Here is a 22,743-nt window from a genome sequence, read left to right on the forward strand (position 1 = left end):
GTGTGCGAGTGTGTCTAACGGGGTGGGAGAGCGGCTCAGCCTTCCTTATGGCGAGTTCCTGGGTAGGGAGAAACATAAGATAAATTAGGCCTTGCTACTTCCTGCTGTCCGCATGTCCCTACAACAGGGCAGAGAGGTGCAGGCTCACTGCAGTGTGCCCAGGCCCTCAGGCATCCCTCTCCTCAGCCTCCCCCGCTTGCACACACAGCTACCTGGAGCAAAGCAGCACACAGGCCGATTTGCTGTATTAAGACAGCAGAGAAGTGTTGAGAAAAGCAGACAGACTTGGGTGCCTACCTCAGTTTTGCCATTTGCTAGGTGGGAGGCCCTGAGCATGTCCCTTCGCCACCCTGACTCCATTTCCTCCTGTGTGGGGTGCAGGCAACCATCCCCGCACCACGGTGAGAGAACTTTAGAGAACACCAAGCACAGGGCCCCGTAAAGAGCGCTCTAGAGAGAAGATCCAAAGCAGCCCTCCATACCCACCGATATCCCAGCCACACTGGAGTGGTGACCATCTCTTAGCACCTCTGTGCCCTTGCTCATGCTCTTCTTTATGTCTGGAATGTTCTTGGCATAACTCAGAACACAGGGCTACCTCCTATGAGACGTCTTCCCCCATGGCCCTAAGAAAAACAGTAAGAAGAGTCAGTCTCTCTCTCGCTCTCATAGACTGAGCATTTGCAGTGAATGAAGGCTGAGTCATATTCATGTCTACAGCCTCAGCATCTAGCAGAGAGCTAGACAAGGCACTCAATGAATCTTCATTGCATATGTGAATATTTGTTTAATATTTATGGATTAGCTGGAAGAGGGAAGGGAGCAAAGAATGACTTTGAGCTGGAGCGATCCAAGACACTTCTTTATCCCCCTCACAGGGGAAAATAATAGGAAGAGGGAAAGGATCCAACATTTACTGACCACTCCGTACAAGTGGGGACATCATCCATCTTGTTCCCACTACACCCCAGAATTTAGAACAGTGTCATGACATCTCATGAGCTCCTACTGTCTGCCGAGCTGTAGATGCTTAACATGGATTGACTCACTTAATCCTTGCAACAGCCCTACAAGATGGGTGCCCCATTTTCGAGCTGGGGTAACTGAAGCACAGAGAGTTGAAGTCACTCAATCAGGGTCACAAAAGGCAGAACTGGGTTTTGAACCCAGGCAGTCTGATGTCAGAGCCTGCACTATTACTAGACCATCCCAACTCCCTTAGTTGGGAGTTGGGATAAACAAACTCAAGGAATGTTTGTTGAATGAATGAATGAATGCCTACTGCATGAGGTGCTGTACAGGTCCCATTTACATACATTATTTTATTAACTCCTCACAGCACCCTTTCCTGGGAGGGGAGATGATACGTTGTTCTTCATTGTTCAGTTGAAGACACCAAAGCTCAAAGATGTGAAGTGACCTGCCCCAGGTCACACAGCTGGGAAGCAGCAAAGCTGGGATTTGCTTTCCATTCCCCCAGCTTGCCTTTGGTGTCTCGCCTGGCTGGAAGCCCCAGAAAGGGGCCCAAGAGGTGCTTTAGCCTCACTGCTTGGTGCCTAGACAGGAGCAGGACTGATGGACTCAGAGATTCCAGTACCCTGATAGGTCAGGCTGGAAATGACTGTGGGTACCCTCCACCCACCCCTCCAGCTTGAGGATGGGGAGCTGGGCCCAGAGAGACGAGCGGTTTTCCCAAAGACACACAGCAGCAAAGTCAGCAAACCTGAGCCCATGCAGTGTCCCTGCTCCCCCTCCCTCTCTCAGGTCTCCCCAGGTCACCCAGGACCATGGCCCAGCTGGCCGGGCCACAAACACGTTTTCCCAGGGGATGGGCTTCTGCAAGCTGGAAACTGAGAGGGGTGTAATGAGGAGGAAAGAGTCCAGCAGGGAGAAAATGGGTTGCTCCAGGGGAAGAATTCCAAACAGATTGAGCTGCAATGGAGCCCCTGTTATTAGTAATTGTAGTATCATGAGGATGCCTGGGAAGACAGTGGTGAGGATGGTGATGATGAGAGCATTCAGGGAGGGGGAGAAGGAGGAGGAGAATCAGGCATCATGGCGCGCTGTTGCAAAGCCTATCAGGCCACTCACTTCTCCTCTCAGACCAGGGTCTGTTCCGCCTGCTCTAAAGAAAGGACAGCCTGAGCAGGGTCACAGCGGATGGCTGTAGAGGCTGAGCCCTGCTCAAGGGGGGCTGATGCAGGTGAACAGTGAGGTAGGGGGTCTGAAATTCAGCCCTGCTCCTAGCAGCAGGCCATGTGCCCCTGCCCTGTGGCTGGGTCATTCCCAGAAGAAGGCATGCCTTTTCCTAATCACACTGGGACTCCATGAGGGTTAGCAGTGGCCTGGAACTGAAACACACGGGGGAGCAAATACTGGGGGTAGGATAGGGATTGGGTGCCACAGCCCATCTCTTTCCTGGTGGGGCCAGCATCCAGATACCTTACGTCCCTCCTCTGCCCTCTCTTTGGAACCAGACAGCTGTGACCTTGAATCTAGTCCCCATTACTTACTTACTCCCTTGGGATTTGACCTTGGCTCAATCACTTTACCTCTCCGAGCCTCAGTTTCCTTATCTAGAGGACGCAGCAGTGTGGGGAGCATTAAATGACATAGATAACATGTTGAACACTGTCTGGCACAGAGTAGGCGATAAAAACAAAATTAATTCCCTCTCCTATCCCCCTCCCCCTTTCTCTGGGTGCTAAATCTTTGTTCTGCTTTTGTTTGGGGCCCAAGCCCCTTCCAGGCACCTCTCCTCATCCCCCAGGCAGCAGGGATTGGAAAAGAAAAATTGGCTGCAGGACCTCCAGAGATCCAGAGCACCAATGTAGGAACCACTAGGCGGTTTCTCCTGAGCACTTGTGGCCAAGATCTAAACGTCTGGGCCAGTAATGCCCGGCCTGGCTGTCTGGGAGGTTCCCTTTGGGAATTAAGGAGGCTGCGAGATCCCTGGGCCTTTCCCTTCCCCCTCGACTCCCCCTCCCCAAGGCTGCTGAGAGGCTGGGGTGATGGATGGGGCCCTGCCTTCCCCTCACCACTTCTTTGATGAGAAGAAAGAAACGTCCACCTGAGTCTCAAATCAAAAACAGGTGAATTGCCTTGAAGTCAAGCTGGGTCCTCTCTGGGGTCTGCAGGAAGGTTGGGGGCTGAGGGGAGAAAGGGAGAATGTGATAAATCACACTGTCAGGTGGGGTGCTACCCTCCAGCTGTGGCAGGGACCGCCGGTGGCCCCAGGGCTGCCTCACTACTAGGATGGGCATGTGCCCATCACAAGAGGGGGAGCAGGCAATTATCCCTACCCACTCCCACCTCAAACTCCAGCCCCAGCTCCCTCCACTTCAGCAGTGTCACCCTGCCCATTGCACGTTTAGGGGGGCAACACCTCCACACCCACAGCCTCACAGCCCCAGAGCTCTCAAGGCTAGGAGGCGGGAGCCTTGGGGCCTAACCTCAGCTTGCTGCATGTACTTGGCTAAGTCTTGGCCCATCTTTGGACCTTGGCTTCCTTATTTGTACTGCAGGGGGTGTAGATTCTGGAAGGCAGGTCGTGGGCCTTGGGTTTGTACCTCAGGGCTAGAGCTCAGGGTAGAGTGGGGACTACGCCAGGCCCATAATTTATGTTTGGCTTGCCTCTGCCCCAACCTCTTCCAGCACTGACTTTCTACAATTATTTGCCCCAAGAGCTGCCCAGGCCCCCTGAAGTCAGTGAGACAGTGTGCCAGACGGAACCCAGCACGCCGATGTTAGGGCCCATGTCCAACCCCAGCCCCTCTCCCTCGGTGCAACGCACAGACACTGGCAGGGCCCTGTCTGTCACACTAAGGGTCCCTAGCATTCTAAAGGGAGGTGGGGAGGACAGAGGGGAATCTGGGAGAAGCAGTGCTCAGGCCTCGGGGTGACTGACAGTCACTGCTGACAAACGAAAAAGTAAAACACGAGCTGGGAGAGTCCTCAGGGATCCAGCGCTCTATTTTGTTTAGGGGCCAACTGAAGCCAGGGAGCGGATGGGAAAGACTGCACAGCCGGCAGGGCCCGAGCAGAGAGCAGGCCCCAGTCTCTGGACCCCACCCCTATCCCCAGAGGCTGCATCTGCTAAGTGAACTGAAGAGTTTCTGACCCAGAGCCTCCTCCACTCCAGGATTCCAGCAGCCATCGCCCCCCACCCCCAATCCCCATCTCAGCCTGCAGAGGCCAAGGGACCGAGGCCCATGCCACGTGCAACTTGTCCACCCCGAGAGGCCACCTCCGAGCAAGGGCTGAGGGAGAGAAGGGAGGGAGCCGAGGATAAGGGAGAGGGGAGAGAGGAGGCCAGGGGAGAAGGGAGGAGAGAGGAAGAGGGCCAGGGGAGAGAAAAAGGAGGGGGAAGAGAGGAGGAAGGAGTGAAAGCTGAATGTTGATAAGGCAGAAAGGAGAGGGAAGACCCAAGAAGATGAGATTGGAACAAGGGCTCCAAGGCAGAAGACAGGCCAGGAAGGGAATGGAGGGCAGGCAGGTAAGAGAGAGACACCCCATAAAGGGGCAAGCCGAAGCATCAAGGAGACTGGATCTGCACAGGGGCAGAGGAGAGGGCTGCGGCCCAGAGGTCTCCCCTCCCCGCGTTCATGGAGCTCCCCCAGGGACAGTGGGGGCGAATTGAAAATGAAACACCTCGTCCCTCGGCCCAGGGATATGACCCTCGGCAGAAGAAGATTAGGGAGGCTTCCAAGAGGAAATGGGAGGGTGCCAGGACGGGGGGAGCCCAACACAAACTCCTGCTGTCCCCCCACCCCGAGCTGGGGAGAGCGCACGCCTCAGAGCCCAGTGGAGCTGTGGAGCGCCAGTGCCCCCTCGTGGCCACCGTGCCCGGCTCGCCAGGTGGCAGCAGCCGCCTGGAAAGCTGGGTGGGAGGGGGCACCAGTTGGGCTTTGGACACGTGCAGGAGACAGGTGCAGCACAGAGCCCAGGGGATGGGCCAGTGACTTTGCCAGAGACCTCCAAGAACTTCAAGCATCACTAGAAACGAAAACAGTTAAGCTTGGGGGGTTTCCGTCAGCCTCTCCCATCCTTTTTAGCGGAGCACGCAAGGGGTAGGCATGAAGCTCTAAGGCAGGGAAAAACAGGGCACACTCATGCTTTGGAATGCCCCTCCCAAGCTAGTGGCCCAGTTTCAGTCCCACCATCCTGGCTTCTGCCTTTCACCTGGGCCCCTGGGCGCCTCCCACTTCACTCCCCAGGGCCTGAATCTCCAGGGCAGTGTGTGTGTGTGTGTGCGTGTGTGTGTGTATGTGTGTCTAGGGAGTGATCTTGTGTATGGTGAGGGGTGAAGGCTCAAGAAGGGCTGCCCCAAAGAGGGCGGCACACAGCTGGCCCTGGAGGCCCAGCATGGAGCTGAGCTAAGCAGTCACCTGGAAGAATCAGGAACCCGGGGTTCCACCTTGCCTCCATGGCTGTCTTCTGTGCTATTCTGAGCACACCCTTGCCCTCTTTGGGCCTCAGGCTCCCCATCTGAAACCAAAAGGTCTTGGCCTCAATGATTTCTAAGAGCCTATCCAGCTGTAACACTTTGCGATGTTATGATTCCTAAAGACAGAGCTTGAAGAAGAAACTAGTCCAACGCTAGGCAGAGTTAGTACCCCATGGTGATTTGGAGAGGCGGTTTGTACACACAACCCTGAGGACCTAACCCTCAGCCTCGATTCCTCCAGTGTCCTCAGCAATGCGCCTGCCCCAGATCTGCTCTGAGAGGGCTGTAGGGTCAAAGTCAGGCCTGCTCAGTGGGACTGGGTTGCCTTCTCTCTCACAAGGGGTCAAGGGCACGAGGCCAGCATTTCCTCAGTCCCCCACCAGGGCAGGGCATGCAAGACTTCTCATCCATCCATTCAGAGCCCAGGGCCTCAGGGTAGAAGGAAAGTGCAAGGTCAGCAAGATCTCTCCAGTGAGCCCAGCCCAGAGCAGGAGCCTTAGCCTGGAAATGGAGAAACCTGAGCCTGGCTGGGCTTCCCTAGAGAGGAGGGGAGGGGAGGGAGGGAGTGCAGGGAGGTGAAGGGCACTTCAAGGAGGCCGCCAGCTTGGGCAGGGCGGCCCTTGCCCAGCATGAGAAAGCCATGAAGGGGAACACAGAGCCCGGGGAGGAGGTGAGGGAGGCAGGGTCACCCATTTAGACAAAAGAGCCAGAAAGAAGGCCGACTGAGTGTCTTTGGTTTCAGAGTCAGTTTGGTGCTTGAGTCTGTCTGCTAACCTGTCCGTGCCTCAACTTTCTCATCTGTAAAATGGAGGCATTAGTACTCACCTTGCAGAGCTGTTGTGGGGATGAAATGAGCTCATCTTTGTAAAAAGCACTTCAAATATTCCCTGGCACCTAGTGAGGGTTTTCTTTCTTTCTTCCTATTTCTATTTTTAGCCCCTAGGAAATCATGTCCCAGAGCACACCAGACTGAGGAAGCCGGGAATGTTCTAGCTGGCAAGACCCTTATATTCTCAGGCTAAAAGGAACTGGTCGGGTTCAAATTCCACACCTCACCCCGCTCCCCCACACCTCCCCCTACCCTGATACAAATGGGTGCATTTCAGCCCAGAGAGGAAAAATGACTTGCCCAAGGTCACACAGCAAATCGTAGTTCAGCTGAGGTTTCTTCAGTGCCAGACCTGGGTGTCGCTTTTTGTCTTGCCCCAGATGGGTACCCTCTGGTGCCTATGCTTGCCAGCCCTGGCCCTGAATCTTTCATCTCAGATGGGATCTTGACAGGTGTTTCAGTGGGTAGACTATGGCCCTGAGACCAGAGGTGAGGAGGCTCACCTTCGTTTTACTGGAGGTCCTGTCTGGCAGTCAGTTTGCTTCCTCACTCCTGCACCCATTGGAGCCAAAGAGTTTTCCCAGCTGGAAAGAACCCTGTAGATCACTTGGTTCCCCAGCCTCCCGTTCCATCTGCCATCTGCCATCACCAGCCTCCATTTCTGGACCCCCTCTCCCAAACTCCTTGCCCCTGACTCTTTTCCCCCGAAGTATTTAACCCCAAATAACCTAGACCCTCCCTGGCCTCTTGTCCCCTTTCCCTGGGGGCTGGCCAAGCATGGCTTTTCAAAGCTTACTTAAGCTGGTTATTGACATGGAATCAGCCGACCAGGGAAACAGGCCTCGTTCCCAGCACAGGGGCCAGCCGGCCCTCCCGTCCTGCCATGCCCGCCAGGCCCTCTGCTGCACCAGGTGTTGCCTTTTCCGGGTCCCAGCTTGGGCAGCCAGCCCAGGAGAGGGTAGGGTCCGGCACTCCAGGCCCCTGGGAAAAGAGACCCAGAGGCTGCCACCGTCAGGGCCTGAGGAGCTGGAGGCGCCCTCTCGCCCTTCCAGCCCCACTCCCTCCCTCCCTGCAGCCCAGCTTGGGCTGGGTTATTCCCTAGCGCTGGGCTAGACCTGTTTCCAATGATTCACGTCTATGCATTCCCACCTTGCCCCTGGGAGCCAGCTCTGCACTCTTAATAGATCTTATGGTTAAGAAGTTTTTTCCTGCTACTCAGCGTTAGTGCTTAAAGTGCAGTTACACTCTGAAAATTGACCATAAAATGACACCATGGGGTCCACATTTATCCTCCAGCCACAATTCCAGACCAGCTTGGTTCAGTTTTCAGGTTGAAAAATGGCTTTGGGGGGCTTCAAACTCCACCCAAGTCCTAAATCTGCCTCGGTGCTTCCCCCTCGGTGGCGCCTCCCTCCCCCAGGCTGGGAGAGAGGCAGGGCCTTGGACTGCTGAGGTGGCAAGCCAGGCCCGGCTCAGCTCAGCCCATTTCCTGCCAGAGTGGGGAGGGGGCAACTGTAGGAGTGTGAGGGGGCAGCCCTGACCGTAGGCAGTGATGGGCACAGCCTACCCAGGCTCAGAAGCCTGCAGTGGGCCCCCATGCTCTGATGGACGCTGAAATGAGTCCTCCCAACCTTGGGGCAGGACTGGGGACAAGGCTGAGAGAGAGAGCTTCCTCAGTCCAGAATTCTCTGCAGGGCCTCTGGGAGACAGCGTAAGAAAGGGAGGAATACCGGAGGTCTCCAGATGCCCCTCCTGCCCATTCCTCTGCCTCTAGGCAAGGACGGCCCTCCATTACATCACTCTTGGCTGCTCAGCAAGATTTGGCAGTCCTTCTGCCTGAGTGTGCCACTCCTCAATCGTGTGGCCACGGTCAGGGAGACCCGTCAGTTTAGGGCTAAGGAAGGGCTGGATTCAGACTCACCCGGGTCTGGAGGTCACCACTGGTGCAAGTCAGGTTAAGGACTTGACAGCTCAGGCCGGTTACCTGCAGGAGGACCCTCCGTAGTGTTTCTCCTCCTGTTTACTCTAACAAGCTTGGTTATCTGGTTCCCAAGCCCACAGCAAATTAGAAGCAGTAAATCAAAAGGAGGGCAGAGGGGCTGCTGGAAGCAGGCACACTAAAAGTGTCAAGAAGTGAGAGCTGACAGCCTGACAGCAGGGGAGTAGGCAGCAAAACTAGTAAAATACAAAACAACCCCAACCAGGTACAAGAGCTCAAAGATGGCAAATAAGCCGGTGTCATTCTGTGGGGGGGGGGGGGGACAGTACTAATAACGCTGGGAGATTAATGACGACGTGCCCAAAGTTGCAGAAAGAGCTCGATTATACTCTGTTGAAGGAGACAGGGAAGATGAGGAACACGTTTCCTAAACACTTCCATCGAAAATGAGTTATCTTTTTTTTTTTAAGTGCACACTCACGAGACTAAAACCTCGGCTCGCAGGCAAAGCCTGAAGTCCAGAGCGCGTCATTCCTGAAGCACTGCAGAGCTGAAGTTGGCCAAGTTCCCCATCCCACCAAGAACCAATAGCACGGTGGGAGGCGTCTCCTGGCTTGGGAGCCAGTCCTGAATCTAACACAGCTTTACCACTTACTGTCCGCGGGACCCTCGGGCAAATCACTTGCTTTTCCGAACCTCAGCTGTTTCCTCTGTAAAATGTTGACAATGATACCTGCCTTGCATGGCTGTAAGGATGACATCAGGGAAACCAAAGCCCTTGTGTCCGGTCCCCAGCACACAGTTGGGGCTAACTCAGTGTTCTTCCTTTCTTGAGAAGTTCTCCTTCCTAAAAATTATGGCCCAGCCTGTTTGTCCCAGCTTGTGGAAGGCCCTCAGGGAGCAGCGGCTCGGGGACCTCTGCTCTCAGCCCTTGTGGTGGGGCCAGTGAGGCTCAGAGGTGATGCTGGCTCTGGGCAAGGCTGGGGTGTGCCCAGAGGTGGGGCAGGAGGAGGAGCCGAGGCCATGAGAACTAGGGTGAGGGGCCGAGGCACCCCCCTTTGCTTCCTCCTCCTTCTCCTCTGGTTTCCACAGCCTTTGCGATCCCAGTCAAGGGCACGTGGTACTCAAGCCAGGAATGGTGACTAGGGGGCTACCTCCTGGGGGTCAGGTGCCAACACGTTATCATGGGAAAAGCACCCGTGGTACAAACAAGGCAGGCCAGTGGCGGCACGGACCAGACATAACCAGTGTCTACAGGCAGGCAGGTATGCCTGGCACCTGCTGGCCTGGGCACGCGTATTCCAGAGACACGTGAGACAGGGTCCCTGTGCTAAGAGCCCAGCTTCAAACTTGGCTCCACTGTCTTTCGTCTCTGCCATTTGGTTGCGACAGCAAAGGACAGAGAGGTTGAAGGGATGGAACACGCCTGGATCTGTCTCACCCAGGAGACAAAGGCAAAGTTGGAGGGGCTGTGAAACAGTTTGGAGTTGAACTAGCCTAGTTTCGAACCCAGACCAGTGCCATCTTTTGAGTTTCAGTTCCCCAAGAGCATGGGCTTTGGTGACAGAGCCAAAGCTCTGGCTTCATACCTGGGTTCATATCCCAACTTTACCACTTCTATGACTCTGGGCAGGTTATTTCTCCTTCATAAGCCTCAGTTTCCTCTTCTACTTCACAGAACTGTTGACAAGACCATGTGAATTAAAGAACTTAGCATGATGTCTGGCATGTAGTACAAACTCGATAAATGGCATGTGTCTGCATAGCAACCATCGCTCTGAGTACAGTACACAGATTGACTCATTTTCTCCCTCAGCAACCCTTCGAGCTAGCCATTGTTATTATTATCCTTGCTTTAAAGATGTGGACACAGGTTCTGGGGGTACAAGTGACTTTCCCTATGTGCCACAGCTGGAAAGAAGGATTCAAACCCAGGCAGGAGGACTCCAGAGCTTTTACCAACTCTGCCATAATGCAGATTGATTAGGTGAATGGGTACAAATGTGCTCTGTCACCTCTAAATTGCTATACCAATGTGAGGGGTGGGTGTTGTTATTGTTTATGAATTATGTTAGCAGCTAGTCCCTGGAGACATCCTGGATGAGAGGCTGCTGAGTGAGAGACTCCTGGGTCCTGAGGATTCAGGGATGCCCTGGGTGCCATCCAGCAGGCAGACTGTCTCTCCCAGGCCTCCTACCTGCCGGGTTTCCGATGACCCACGTTCCTCTTGGCCTGGGCCTTTGTGTGTGCAGCTTCTTGACTAGCACCTGGCCTCTGGAACCCAAGCCTATGAAGGGTGGCTCAGTGCTGTGCAGCTGCCAGGAAGGAGACATCAAAGGCACAGCACGTGGGTGAGGCAGCTCCCTGCTTTGTTTTACAGCTTGTGGGTTTTTCAGTGCACAGGCAAGCACGCCTGCATGCAAGGAAGAGGAAACAGGGACTTTGGTAAGCAGGCGGGCACAGGAGCAGGGGGGCTGGGGAGCGGCTGGGGAGGATCAGTGGGGAAGGTGGAGGGTGACAGGAAAAGATGGCAAAGGCCTGGAGGGAAGGAGGGAGGGAGGAAAGAGGTGACGTTGGTGTGGGTGGCTGGCAGGGCTTGCTCCCTGTGTTACACTGCTTCTGGAGGGAGGCCCTGGCAGGGCTGGATGCTTAGCATCAGGCTGCTGGAAGCTTGTGGGCCACCGTCATCGGGTGTTTCTTTTATTCATTCTTTCACACGTGCATGCATCCGTACATTCTTCCACAACTATTTACTGAACCACCAAGTATGGAATAGTACTTTAGAGCGTGAGCTCAGGAACCAGTCTGCCTGTGTCAAATCCTGCCTGTACTTCTTATTGGCTCTGTGACCTGGGGTGAATTACTCGTCCCCTGGTACCTCTGAGTCTGCATTTGTAAAATGGGTATAATAATAGTACTTACCTGCTATTGTGATTGAGAGAATGATTGTGAGGATTCAATAGGTTATTCCATGTGAAGTTCTTAGGACAATGCCTAGCATATACTAAATGCTCAATAAACATTTGTTACATGTATGCATGCACGTGTGTGTATAAACACACACACACACACACAGATTATACACCAGGCCTTGTGTTAGGTACTAGGAACACAGGGATAATAAGACAGACACAGTCCCTGCCCTTGTGGAGCTGACATTCAGTTTTAAACTGAATGAAGGTAGAGAACTTGCTGCCATTTCTAGAATCTTCCCAAAGAGCCAGAAGTAGAATAAATGTTCAAACTGGCACTGTGGGGCCTGGAATGAAGCCTCTGCTTCTCTCTGCTATGTTTCTCTTAATGGGTGCAAGCCAGGCCCTTCAGATATGCATTCTGGGGACCTCACTCCACAATCCTAAAAGGAAACAGCCCATAAGCTCAAGCAGATGGTGTGACCAGTGTGGGCTTTGTCACTAGCTGACTTCTAGAATATTTCTTTGCGGCTGGAATGGTGGAAGATGTTATCCAAGAAAATGGACCAGGAAAGAAAATCTATTAAAATTAATCTCTCTCTCTCTCTCTCTCTCCAGCTTTGACATTCTTGGACTCTCTGGATTAGCCCACACTTGTAGGCATACCACTGGTGTCCTTACATGTACCCATGCATAGATATGTGTAGGAACATGCACACACAGAAATGCATTGTCATGGGCACAGATAGAGCCTGGGAAAAAGAGGTTCACGTGAAATGAAGGAAGGGAGGGGGCACAGGGCTGAGCTAAGGCCTGGACACCAGGCCAGGGTGATGGGATTCAGCAGTCATGGCCTCCAGGACCCAGAGAACCTGGCTACACTGCAGTGGCCACTGCCCTAACAGAGGCACAGCCCACAGAACATCTTGTATCCGTGTTTCCCAGAGAGCATGAGTGCCTGGGAAGGTAAGCAGCGTTATGATTTTTAAAAGATTCAATGTCAAATAAATATGGGAAATGCCAAGTTAAACCAATATAAATAGTTTGTTTACTGCAGGACTTCTCAGAGCCTTCAGTAAGCTCACTACAAACAAATCGCTGACGGTGTGTGTGTATGTGTGTCGATCTATTGTGGTTCCCAAACACATTTGAGCACAAAATCCTTTGTCCACGGAATGTCTCCTAGTAGTGTTCACTTTGGAGAATGTAACCTTGAGTTCTTCTTCAGGCCTGGGCTCAGCCTTCTTCTGTGGCCCTGCTATATTGGAGTCTTCTTGCCCAGTTTCTTAAGTCCCAGTGTAGAGGGTGGGGACTTCGCCACCCAGCCTCTCACCTGGGTCAGCAGCCCACTCTCTGTCCCCGCAGCCTCCATATTCTCCCCACACTTGCTAAATTCGCCAGTGAGGGGTTGGAAGGTGGCTGCCCAGTCCCCCTTCAGACCTCTCCACTGAGGCCAACCTGAGAAGCAGGGCCTCCCTTCAGAAGCCCCCAATGCCACAGACCTGATCTTGAGGCGGGTCAGCTGAGGTGCCGGCGAAGGGCCCACCCAGTGCCCAGAGGCCTGGGCTGTTCCACATGAAGGGATTCCTGTTCATTACCAGCCTCAACTCATTAGAGCAGCACCAGGCCCAGGAGGATGAAGGTAGAGGGCTGTGCAAATTAATGAGCGACCAAATTAAACATGTTCTCTCAGCCAGCAAGCTGTTCCAGCTGATCGGCTGAGGCCTGGGGATTTGAAAGTGGGAAGTCCCCGCCCCATGGGCCAGAGACCTTAAGGCAGCTATCTCCTCCTGTTCCTTAAGGCAGCCTGGCAGGAGTAGGGTTGCCAAATGTAGCAAATAAAAATACAGGATACCCAATTAAAATCTCAATTTCAGACAAACAACACCTTTTTTTTTTTTTTAGTACAAGTATGTCCCATGCAATATTTGGGACATATTTACACTAAAAAATTATTCACCCTTTATCTCAAATTCTAATTTAACTGGATGTCTTGTATTTTATCTGGCAACCCTAGCCTGGAGAGGCCCGAGGCTCTAGGAGCTGGGGTGCTGTCCCAGACTGGGACAGGGGTAAGCACGGTAAGTTCAAGGACTGAGAACGACCTCTCCCCCTGCCACCCAATGCAAAGGGCCAATTCTTCTTTACCTCTGAGGACCTGATTCCCTTGCCCCCTTCAGGAGACAATGAGAGGGGCCCGTGAAAGGGCCCTGCCTGGACCGGGAGGCGGGAGACCCAAGGGCAAGTCTCGCCACTGCTTCTGTGTCACCGGGTGATCCTGGCCAGTCACTTCCCCTGTGGGGCAGGTTTAAGGGCTCCACCAGTGCCAATTCTGCCTGCCTCTGTCAGGAATGCTTCTGAATGGCTGGAGGGAACATGGAGGGACTGTCCACCTCTGGCCCTCCCAGGGGCAGGCGCAGTGACACTAATGCTGGGAACATCAAGGTGCATGGCATCTATTCCAAGGGGTCACATGCTTGTCTGCTGCTCACCTTTCCCCGCAGAGGAGGCTTACTCACAATAGGGGAGAAGAGGTCCTGAGAGGTTCCCAGCTGAGTCAAAGCAGGAACCGCGGCTCCCTTCAGAAGCCCCATCCTTTCTCCTTCCTCGCTCTGGGTGGATCCAGATGCGGTCAGCCCTGCCCCACGTGGGCACCGCCTCTGTTGTCAGTGATGTCACCAGAAAGGCAGCTCGGAGGGAGCAACCAGCTGCTCTCCCGCCCCTGGCGCACCCCCCGCCCTCCAACCCTGCACCTCGGTGGGCAGAGAGCTTAGGGTTAGACATATTGTCAGGCCAGATGTGGATTTGGGTTCTAATTCTCTTCTCTTTTTTCCCCTTGAGGTCTAAATCTTTTAAGTCTTTCTTTTTGTTTCCTCAGGAAGAGAAACACATGGGCTTGAGCGGGTGGGGCTTCTCTGCTCCCAGCTGCTGTAGCCAAGCTCCCGAGGCCCGGCCCCAGTCCCAGATCTGCCTCCAGCCTTAGCCAGCCAATGGGGTCTACAGCAGTGGCGCCCGGGCTCAGTCAGGGGCTATCTCTGGGCTGTAACAAGGTCCTCCTGTGGGAGAAAGCATATTGGCAGCCTTCTCTCTGAGGGTCAGGGCTTCTGTAACAGCCTCTTTCCTCATCCTCCAGCACCTAAGAGAGCACCCACTCAGTCAAGTTGTTGTTGGGGACTGACTCACTGGACACGACTGGAAAACATAGATGATAATCATGGCTTGTTTCTGCACGTTAGGACTGAATCTGATAGATCATTTATTTAGTCTAACCCCCGTTCTGTGAAAATGGGGAAACTGAGGCTACTTAAAGAGAGAAGGGACTTGGAAACTCACGTGTTCAACACTCGCCAAGAGCCATGCAAACCTGACAAGCAAAGCCTGATGAGCCCATTTTACAGATGAAGAAACTGAGGGCTCTAAGGTAGCTGATGTGTCCAAGGCTACACAGCAGGTAAGAAACTGAACCAAGATTTGAGCCTTGGACCCTCTGACTCCAAAGCACATGCTCTTGCCTCTGCATCCAGTGAGGTGTGCCGGGCAAGACACCCCCAATAAATGATGCTCTACTCTGGCCTGCAGAACCCGGGGCTCCCGACAGCCAGTTGGTGGCTACAGCACAGGCTTTCCTCACTTCAATGCCATGCTGACCGTCACCCTCAAAAAATTCTCCTCCCCAGCTCTACCTTCCCCAGGCCAGGAAGTCCCTCCTAAAGTCTGACTCCATTCCCTAGTCCTGTGGTCTGCTGTCCTTGCCCTCTGGAAGGGATCAGCCAATTCTTCTCATTTGTAAAGTACTATCACTTAGGTTGCATCACTTAGGTCCCACTCTGGGTGGCTGGCATCATCTCTGTTTTACACTTGAAGAAACTGAGGCCCAGTGGGGTTACTCACACAGGGCCTTGAACCCAGGTCATCTGATTGATTCCATTCCCAGAGCTCTCTTTTCATCTCATTTCAGACACCTCAACTCCAGTCCCCATCAGAATTCCAGGCATGAAAATAACAGGTGGTGGGACTTCCCTGGTGGTACAGTGGCTAAGACTCCGTTCTCCCAATGCAGGGGGCCCGGCTTCGATCCCTGGTCAGAGAACTAGATCCCACATGCCACAACTGAAGATCTCGCACGCGGCAACGAAGATTCCTCATGCTGCAACTAAGACCCGGTGCACCCAAATAAATAAATACATAAATATTAAAAAAGAAGAAGAAAAGAAAATAACAGGTGGCATCTGTCCAAAACCCATTCCCTGGTTCCAGTCTCCCGCTCTGTGCTCCTCAGCCTTCCCTGGGGATCCATCCTCCCTGCTGTAGCCCTGCCCTATCTTTCTAGCTGGGAGGGGAAGTCAGTTCTAGCATCGGGTCAGTCTCCCATTCATTGAAGCCTATGCCCATAGGTGCCCCTGCCTGGCAACTGCCCCTCTCCAAGACCCGGGGTCCATAGCTGCCAGGCCAGGGTTTGGCCGATCCTCTTATCTAATATACTCCCCTCTTTGTTTCCAAATGTCCTCATCCAGGCTGGCAGGGGAGCTCAAGTGGGAATTCCCACCACTCAGGTCCCCACCCCCTACTCCCATCAACAGTGAGACTTGGGGAAGGGGAGGGTAGACAGAGATACGGAGAGGGAAGGGGAAAGGCAGAGAGAAAAGGGGAGAGACAAAGCCCAAGGCGGGGGAGGAGGAGGAGGAGAGAGACAGAGACAGAGACCCAACAATAAGGCTTGCTTAGCGTCCATCCCTCCATTGCTTCCCCAGGCAGTGCAGCTGACCTTGTACGGTACCACAGCTGATCTGGTGGTACAGTTCCTTGGGGAGAGGGGCTGCCTATTACATCACCAGCACCCAGCAGAGTGCCTGGCATATAGTAGGTGCTCAGCACATGCTCGCTCGTTTGAAGAAATGAATGAAAGCCCATCTGTCCTCACTGGCTACCCCACCCATCGTGACCTCATTTCCTCTGAGCTCCGACTCCACTTTGAGGAGCTGTAGCACTCTTCATCTGGTAATTGGCATAGTCTGCCTGAGACTGTGAGTTCTTTCTATGTGTTTATGTCATAGATTCCTAGACCGTCAGAGCCAGCCGAGCCCTCAGACAACCTAGGCCCACCCCTCATGGTGCAGATGGGGGCACTGAGGCCCAGAGCAGGGAAGGGACTTGTACTGTGTCACTCAGCAGAGCTGGAAGTAGAAAGCTGGCCTCGGGCCTGCCCGGGGGGTTCAGCACACGGCTAATCACGTCTTTGGACCTCCCCATGAGCCCAGATGCAGCCGTGCTGTGGCTGAGGTCAGAGATCTTTGTTCTGGAGGAGAAGGAATGACAGCTTCTTGTCCTCAGAGTCTGGTGGGCAACCCTGGCCAGCCAGGGGCCCTGCTTCCAGGAGAGGACTACAGGAAAGACAGTACCCAGGCTCTCCTCCCCAGTGGGCCAGGGGGTAGGGACCCAGAAATGAAGGCAGTGCTGATCAAGATGCTGTCCCAATGTCCCAGCCCATCCACCCTGCCCCCCTCTCCTGGCCACCATGGGGGTCCACTCCCCACTAGGGTTGAAGCCCTGAACTTGGGTTCTGACAAACCTGGATCTTCTACTTACTAGCTGTGTGTCCCTTCACCTCTCCAAACCTCAGTTGCCTTATCAATAAAAACGGGGCTAACTCCAATTCCTACCGCATATAATTTATGTGAGACTTAAAGGGGACAATGAACACCCTGAGAATTGCATGGCACATGTCGGCATATAGTAAGTGCTCAATAAATGCGGTGATTCTAGTGCTCTCCTTTACCACCCTGCTGCCCCCACCTCCTCTCATCTTGGTGCCTTCTTGCTTGGTCCTAGTGCTCCCTGCTCCCTCCAGGCACAAGAGAGGCAGGTTCTGGTCCCGGGTCCTCCAGGTCCCCTTGGGCTCTTGCTGCAACCTTGGGCAGCCCCTTCTTCTCATTTCCTTCATCCATCAAAGGCCTTCCTTGTGCCTCCATATGTGTCAAGGGATCCCTGGCTCCTTTCAGGTTTAATATTGCATTTCTAGAAACCACCTTCCTGTGTTGAGCCAGGTCGGTCTAGAATCTAGCCTAGATTTTCATGTTCGGGAGAGATAGAGAGAGAATGTGTCTCTGTGTGTCTGTGCCTGTGTGTGTCTGCCTGTGTGTCTGTGTGTGTCTGTGTGTGTCTTTCTTTATGTGCACTCCTGAGGGAAGGCTGTGTAGTCCCAAACCTCCCCCTTTTCTCAGGCCAGTTTCTCTCCCACAGGGCAAGGAGCCTGTGGCTAGCTGGGATTCAACCTCCTTGGTACAGACTGGCTGCTGCCTGCTCCCACCAGGCTTACCTGTTGTCGTCTGAGAACAGCATTGACCCCTTGGCCCCCTTTTCCCAGCCTCAGGACCTGCCTCTTTCCATCAGCAGCAACTGTCAGAGTCTTCTCCCATCTCTTCTCCCTCTTTTCCCTCTGCTTTTGGGTGGGGGGCCCTCTCCAGTCTCCCACTGCCCCACTGCACGCACGCACACACACACACACACACACACACACACACACACACCCCACAGCCAGCTCACCCTCTCCTTCTCTCCTGCTTTCACATATCCCTGATTACTCATTTCTCCTCCCAAATGTCTTGGTTCCTGCACCAAACAGCACACTTCCTCTGTGTCTCTGCCTCCCTGAAACCATTTGTGAAATGAGGATAATCACACCTCCTACCTGCCAGCCCTGCTGCAGCCTCTGCCCCCGGCCACAGTGAGAAGGACAAATGGGCTGGACTGCTTGTGGCCAGAGCAGGCCCTGCCACTGTGGCTGGCCCTGCTGGCAGAGGATCATGGGATCACAGGGCCCTGGCAGGGGCTTAGGGGCAAGAGAGGTAATCTACTCTTGAACCACAGACTCCCCTCCCCAGTATCCCCACCAAGGGGCTCTCCAGGGCCACTGAGCTCCCTCTGCCCTTCTGGACTGTTCACACAGGGATAAAACGGGGACCTCCCGATATGGGTGCACTGCAGCGGGGGCTACGGGTATGATGCAAGGAAGGCTTGGCTGCAGGAGGTACTACTTGGTTTCATGGAGGACAAGGGTGCACTGTCCCGGTCCCCGGTCTCAGTGTTGCTCCCCAACTGTACACGTGCAAATAAAGTTGTTTCTGAGGGAGCCCCTTGGGCCCAGAGCTGGGGCAAGGCCAGGGCCTGCGGCCAGCCAGGTGGCTTCCATTAGGTGCTAACTGGCCCAGGACAGCAGAGCCGCTAAGCCCAGGTTTACGGGGTGGCCCTGCTCGCCAAGGCACAAGGGTGCACAAAGCAAAACTGCAGTTTCCCAACCCCGCACGGTTTTTCCTCGCTTTTTGTACTGCTTCCCACTCCCGAGCTTTGTCTTTCACTCCTGGTTTCTTCTGTTTCTCACCCTCTGAATCGCGCAGGGTCTCCCTTGGGCTCTCTGCCAGGCCTCTGGGTTCCCCAACGTCTCCCCACTCCTCACTCTCCACCTTTCGCCTTGGCTCTTCTTTCCCCTCCCTCCGCCTGTCTTCGCAGAGGTACCTTTTGGAGAGGGAGCTTTGCTTGCTGCCGTGTCAAACCCCACCCTTCCTCTGTGCTCTTGCTCTGGGCCATTTTTGCCCCCCTAGAGTCACTCATCCTCCTTCTCTCCTTTCTTGTCTCTCCTGGCTGAGCTGCCTTTTCCTCCTGGGCAGCAGCAGGGGCTGACAGGGGCAATGTGGGGAGCAGATGTGGGACGCCTGGCCCCCGCCCCCGCCCCTGCCCAGCAGATGCGGCTCTTCGGGTGGATGAGCAGCCCCGTGAGCCCTCCTGGGCCAGGCCTGTCAAGCTCGCGCACTTTCTTAGCCTGTCCAGCTATGCTGGCTTTGGCAGGAGTTTTGATTGACAACAGGAAAGAAAGTAAAACACATAAAAGAGAAGAAACGCAGCCACCCAGCAACTGAATGGAAGCAGAGCAATGAACGACGAGCTGCCTGCAGCTGCCTGGCTTGGAGGGTGCTGCGTGAATTGGCACAGGGGCTGGAAAGAGAAGACCCTAAGTATCTAGGGTCTTAGACGCTAGGTACCAGCTTCATGCGCAGGCTCTGGGTCAGACAGTGTCGGGCCGGATCTTCACAGCAGCCTGGCACCCAGATGAGGAGACTGAGGCCCAGAGAGGCTGACTCCCCTAACACTAACCCTAACCCTGAAACATCCATCACTCCTTACCCCAAAGAACTCTGCTGTCACTGCCCTGCCCCAGGGTTCCAGGCTCTTCTCTCTCCATCCCTCTGTCCTCCGCATGGTGCCCACTGGCAGAGCAAACGGCCCAGGTAAGGCCGGTACCGGGGTTACTGTATCTTGACAGTTGCTGAAGTATTGCCTTCCTCCAGGCTTTCCCCTGTTGCACTCCTATCAGCTGCTTCCACTCTAGACTAGACATTTTGGAGTCACGGTGGCCCCTGCTCTAGTCCCAGGGCAAAGCTGTGTACCCTCTCGGCTCTGTTTGTTTCTGGATCCATGAGCTCCCTAGGCTCTAGGCCCACAGCTCAGCATCTGCTCAATTATCTGAACCTACCTCAGGGGCCTCAGCGGCCTTCCTGAGCTCCACCCAATACACCTGCCCTGAATCAGCCTCCTCTCTGCAATTCTACCCCCAGCTCCTTCCCCAGCTCTAGGCCTGTATTCCACACCCTACTCTGGCCCAAGCCTGGCCTCTTCCCTTCTTCCCTTTGATCCATTTTTTTCTGATCGGGCATCTTCTCCCCAGTTTCCAGATGGAGAAACAGACCTGGAGAAGGAAAAAGGGAAGACATCGGCCCGAGCTCCAAGTGCCTCCAGAGCCAGGGAGCAGCCATCATAGAAGGTTGAAGCTACATTGCAAAGCTCCTAGGATCAAACTTCACCCCAGGACACATCCTAGGCCCACGTAGGGCCTACAGCAGCCAGTCCTGATATGCAGGTAACAGACTTTGATCCCCAAAGTGACTAGGACTTGATACTGAAACAAAGTCTCTTTCCCTATGTCAACACAGCAGGCATCTGGCAAGGGGCTCCCAGAATGACAGAACACAAATCCTTCCTCCTGCCTTACCAACCCCTTCCCCCGGCAAATAGTGCCATGTCCTTACACAGCACCTTTGCCCCAGAGGGGTTGCGTCTCCTTTTATCATTATGCCAGCCTTATAGAAAAGGCAAAGCTGAAGACCACAATGGGACAGTGTGATTTGCTAAAGTCACACAGCTCTGCAGTGCCCCCTCCAACTCCCACACTGAGCTTCTTGCCTCACTGAGGCACTTTCCTTGGAGGAGAGCCCTTCTCAGGGAGAGAGGGAAGAAAGGAGATAAAGCTAGGAAACTGCTGGCGGGGTGGTGGGGGACAGCAGAGGGAGCCTGGGGATAAACGCTTTCTCTGGAATCAGCCCGCATTACAAGGAAGGTAGAACTGGTCAAGGTGGAGGTTTCAGGCCTTGGTCACATGCTCTGAGAGAGAAGTCCTGCCTCCTCCTCCCAATGTCCCTGGGGAGTTTCTGTGACTGACATCTCTAGAGTCCAGAAAATATACTGGGAATGGCTTGCACTGAATGCGGCACCCTTGCCCTCTCCTTCCCTCCTGCCCAGAACCTCCCATCGGGGTATTGCCAGGCAAGGCCTTCGCTCTCCCCTTCCACCCCTCCCACCCCAATCCACACTGCTGTCACCTCTTGCCTGCCGAGGGCAATAGCTTCCTTCCTGGTCTCCCTACTTCCACTTCTGATCCCTACAATTAATTCTCCACCCAGCAGCCAGAGGGGTAGAACAAACATGTAAATCAAACTGTGGCACACTCCTGCTCAACACCCACCACCGGCTTCTCCTGCACTTACAATAAAGCTAGGCTCCTTACACAGCCCTCAAGGTCCTCCAGCTCCCACCCACCCCAAGCATCTCCTGCTTCCTCCACACTACACTGATTCTGTCACCCTTCCCCCAAACACTTCCCAACACTCTGCCTTCACTGGTGCTCACCCCTCTTGCTAAACACCTTGCCTTCTGCCCACTCCCCTCCTCCCCGCCACCAGTCAGTGAGGCCCAAAGTCCACCAATCAGTGATGTTCAGGAAAATGGGCACTCTAGTTCTGGAAGGGAGGAGAGCACCAGTGCCCTGCCCATCAGCTGACATTTCCCTCATATGAGGGTAGCTTGTCTTTGGAGGGGTGTGATGGTAGGGAGTTTAGGGAGTAGGGAAGAACTGGATGAAGAAAAGTTAGAAGTGTTCGTATGGAGCCTTGATCAAGCACGGATAGCAAGATGGGCATCGGCGGTGGGCAAGAAGGCCACTAACTTGCCTCAGCACCCACTCCGTGCCAGGCAATTCAGACCCGTTTTCTCCTTTCAGCCTCATGACCACAAATTGTGTTCCACTAAGTCCATTTCACAGACGAAGAAACTGAGGCAATGAGAAAAATGGAGTGAATTGCCCCGGGTCACACGGCTGAGCCTAGCTGCCAGCACAGGTCTGTGGGACTCTTTTAAAGCCTGGGGCTCCAGGGCCCGAGGTGCTTTGGAACCATCAATTACTGAATTGAAGCAATTGAGGGAGCCGGCACGGCCAGGCCGCTGGGCTGGGTGGCTGTTCTCACCCCTCCTCTCCAGCCAGCTGAGGCGTTTAGTCATTTACACTTTGAAGGCAGCCTATTCTCACCAGCGGCTTCCCTGCCCGCACATTTGCATTTGCAGCCTTTCATCTGATCTCTCGGAATTAAAGGCTTTGTCTCCTATTAAAAGAATTCCAGGCCCTAGGAGCCTGGAGGGGGAGGGGAGGGGGGTACGGGCCCCTGAAAGCCTTCCTTCCCACCGTGCCGGGCCCGGAACCCGCTCCACCGCCTTTAGCGGGTGGGGCAGGCCTGGCCAGGAAGGCCTGGGTTGGGGCGCAAAAAGCAAGGACCGCCTCGGGGCCCCTGCTTCATGCTTTAACCCAACAGCCTTCCCTGCCCATCCCGGCCTCCCCGACAGTGTAGGATGCAGTCGGGCCAGTGGCCTGAGCGCGGGATAAGGAGCCTGACCAGACAGCCTAGGAATTCCGGCTCTGAGGCTTATTAGCAGTGTTCTCTCGGGCAGCTCGGCCGCACCTCTGAGCCTCAGTTTTCTCATCAATAAAATGGGAGCAGAGAGATCTGTAAAAGGTGGGTCCCACCTGTCCAGGGCAGTGAAACGTGTTCTGTATTAAGAGTCAGGGAAAGAGAATGAAATTCCATATGTGTCCCTCTGTCCCCTTGGGCAAGAGCTTTCTCCTCTGTGGGCCTCAGGCTCCCCCTTGTAAAAAGGGCTGTTTGGTTTCAAGGACTCTCCTCCAACTCTGGGATATTATGGGATGCTGAGCCTCTGGAGCCCATTCAGCCTGCTCCGACCCCCTTGCCTGACCCCAGCGTGGACTTGGTCCCCTGCCCCGTCATTACAATACTTTTGTCCTTGTTCCCTAGGCCACCCTGACGGCACATTAGACTCACTAAGGTAGATTTACAAAAATATCACGAGCAATCTCCAGAGATGCTGATTTAATTGTTTTGGGGTGGGGCCAGGACCAAGTTTTTAAAAGCTCCCCAGGTGGTTCTAAAGTACAGACAGGGCTGAGAACCACCGCCCCAGGCCATCCAGTACCTCGGATGCAGGCCACTCAAAGGTAGAG

General features: G+C 54.3%; 1 long non-coding RNA gene across 2 annotated transcripts in view; it reads right to left on the reverse strand.

The window, feature by feature from the left end:
- LOC309652395 overlaps window positions 1-13,763 on the reverse strand; it is a 63,288-nt gene extending 49,525 nt beyond the window's left edge. The window contains exon 1 of one of the 2 annotated variants that reach the window (XR_014258698.1): window positions 13,646-13,763. This is a non-coding gene — a long non-coding RNA (uncharacterized lncRNA). Of the gene's footprint in view, window positions 1-13,618 lie in introns of both variants that reach the window. The other variant, XR_014258699.1, reaches the window with a different exon arrangement.
- Between the last annotated feature and the right edge of the window lie 8,980 nt (window positions 13,764-22,743).

This window comes from Balaenoptera physalus (assembly GCF_965194825.1).
Source record: "Balaenoptera physalus genome assembly, chromosome: X".
NCBI lineage: Eukaryota > Metazoa > Chordata > Mammalia > Artiodactyla > Balaenopteridae > Balaenoptera > Balaenoptera physalus.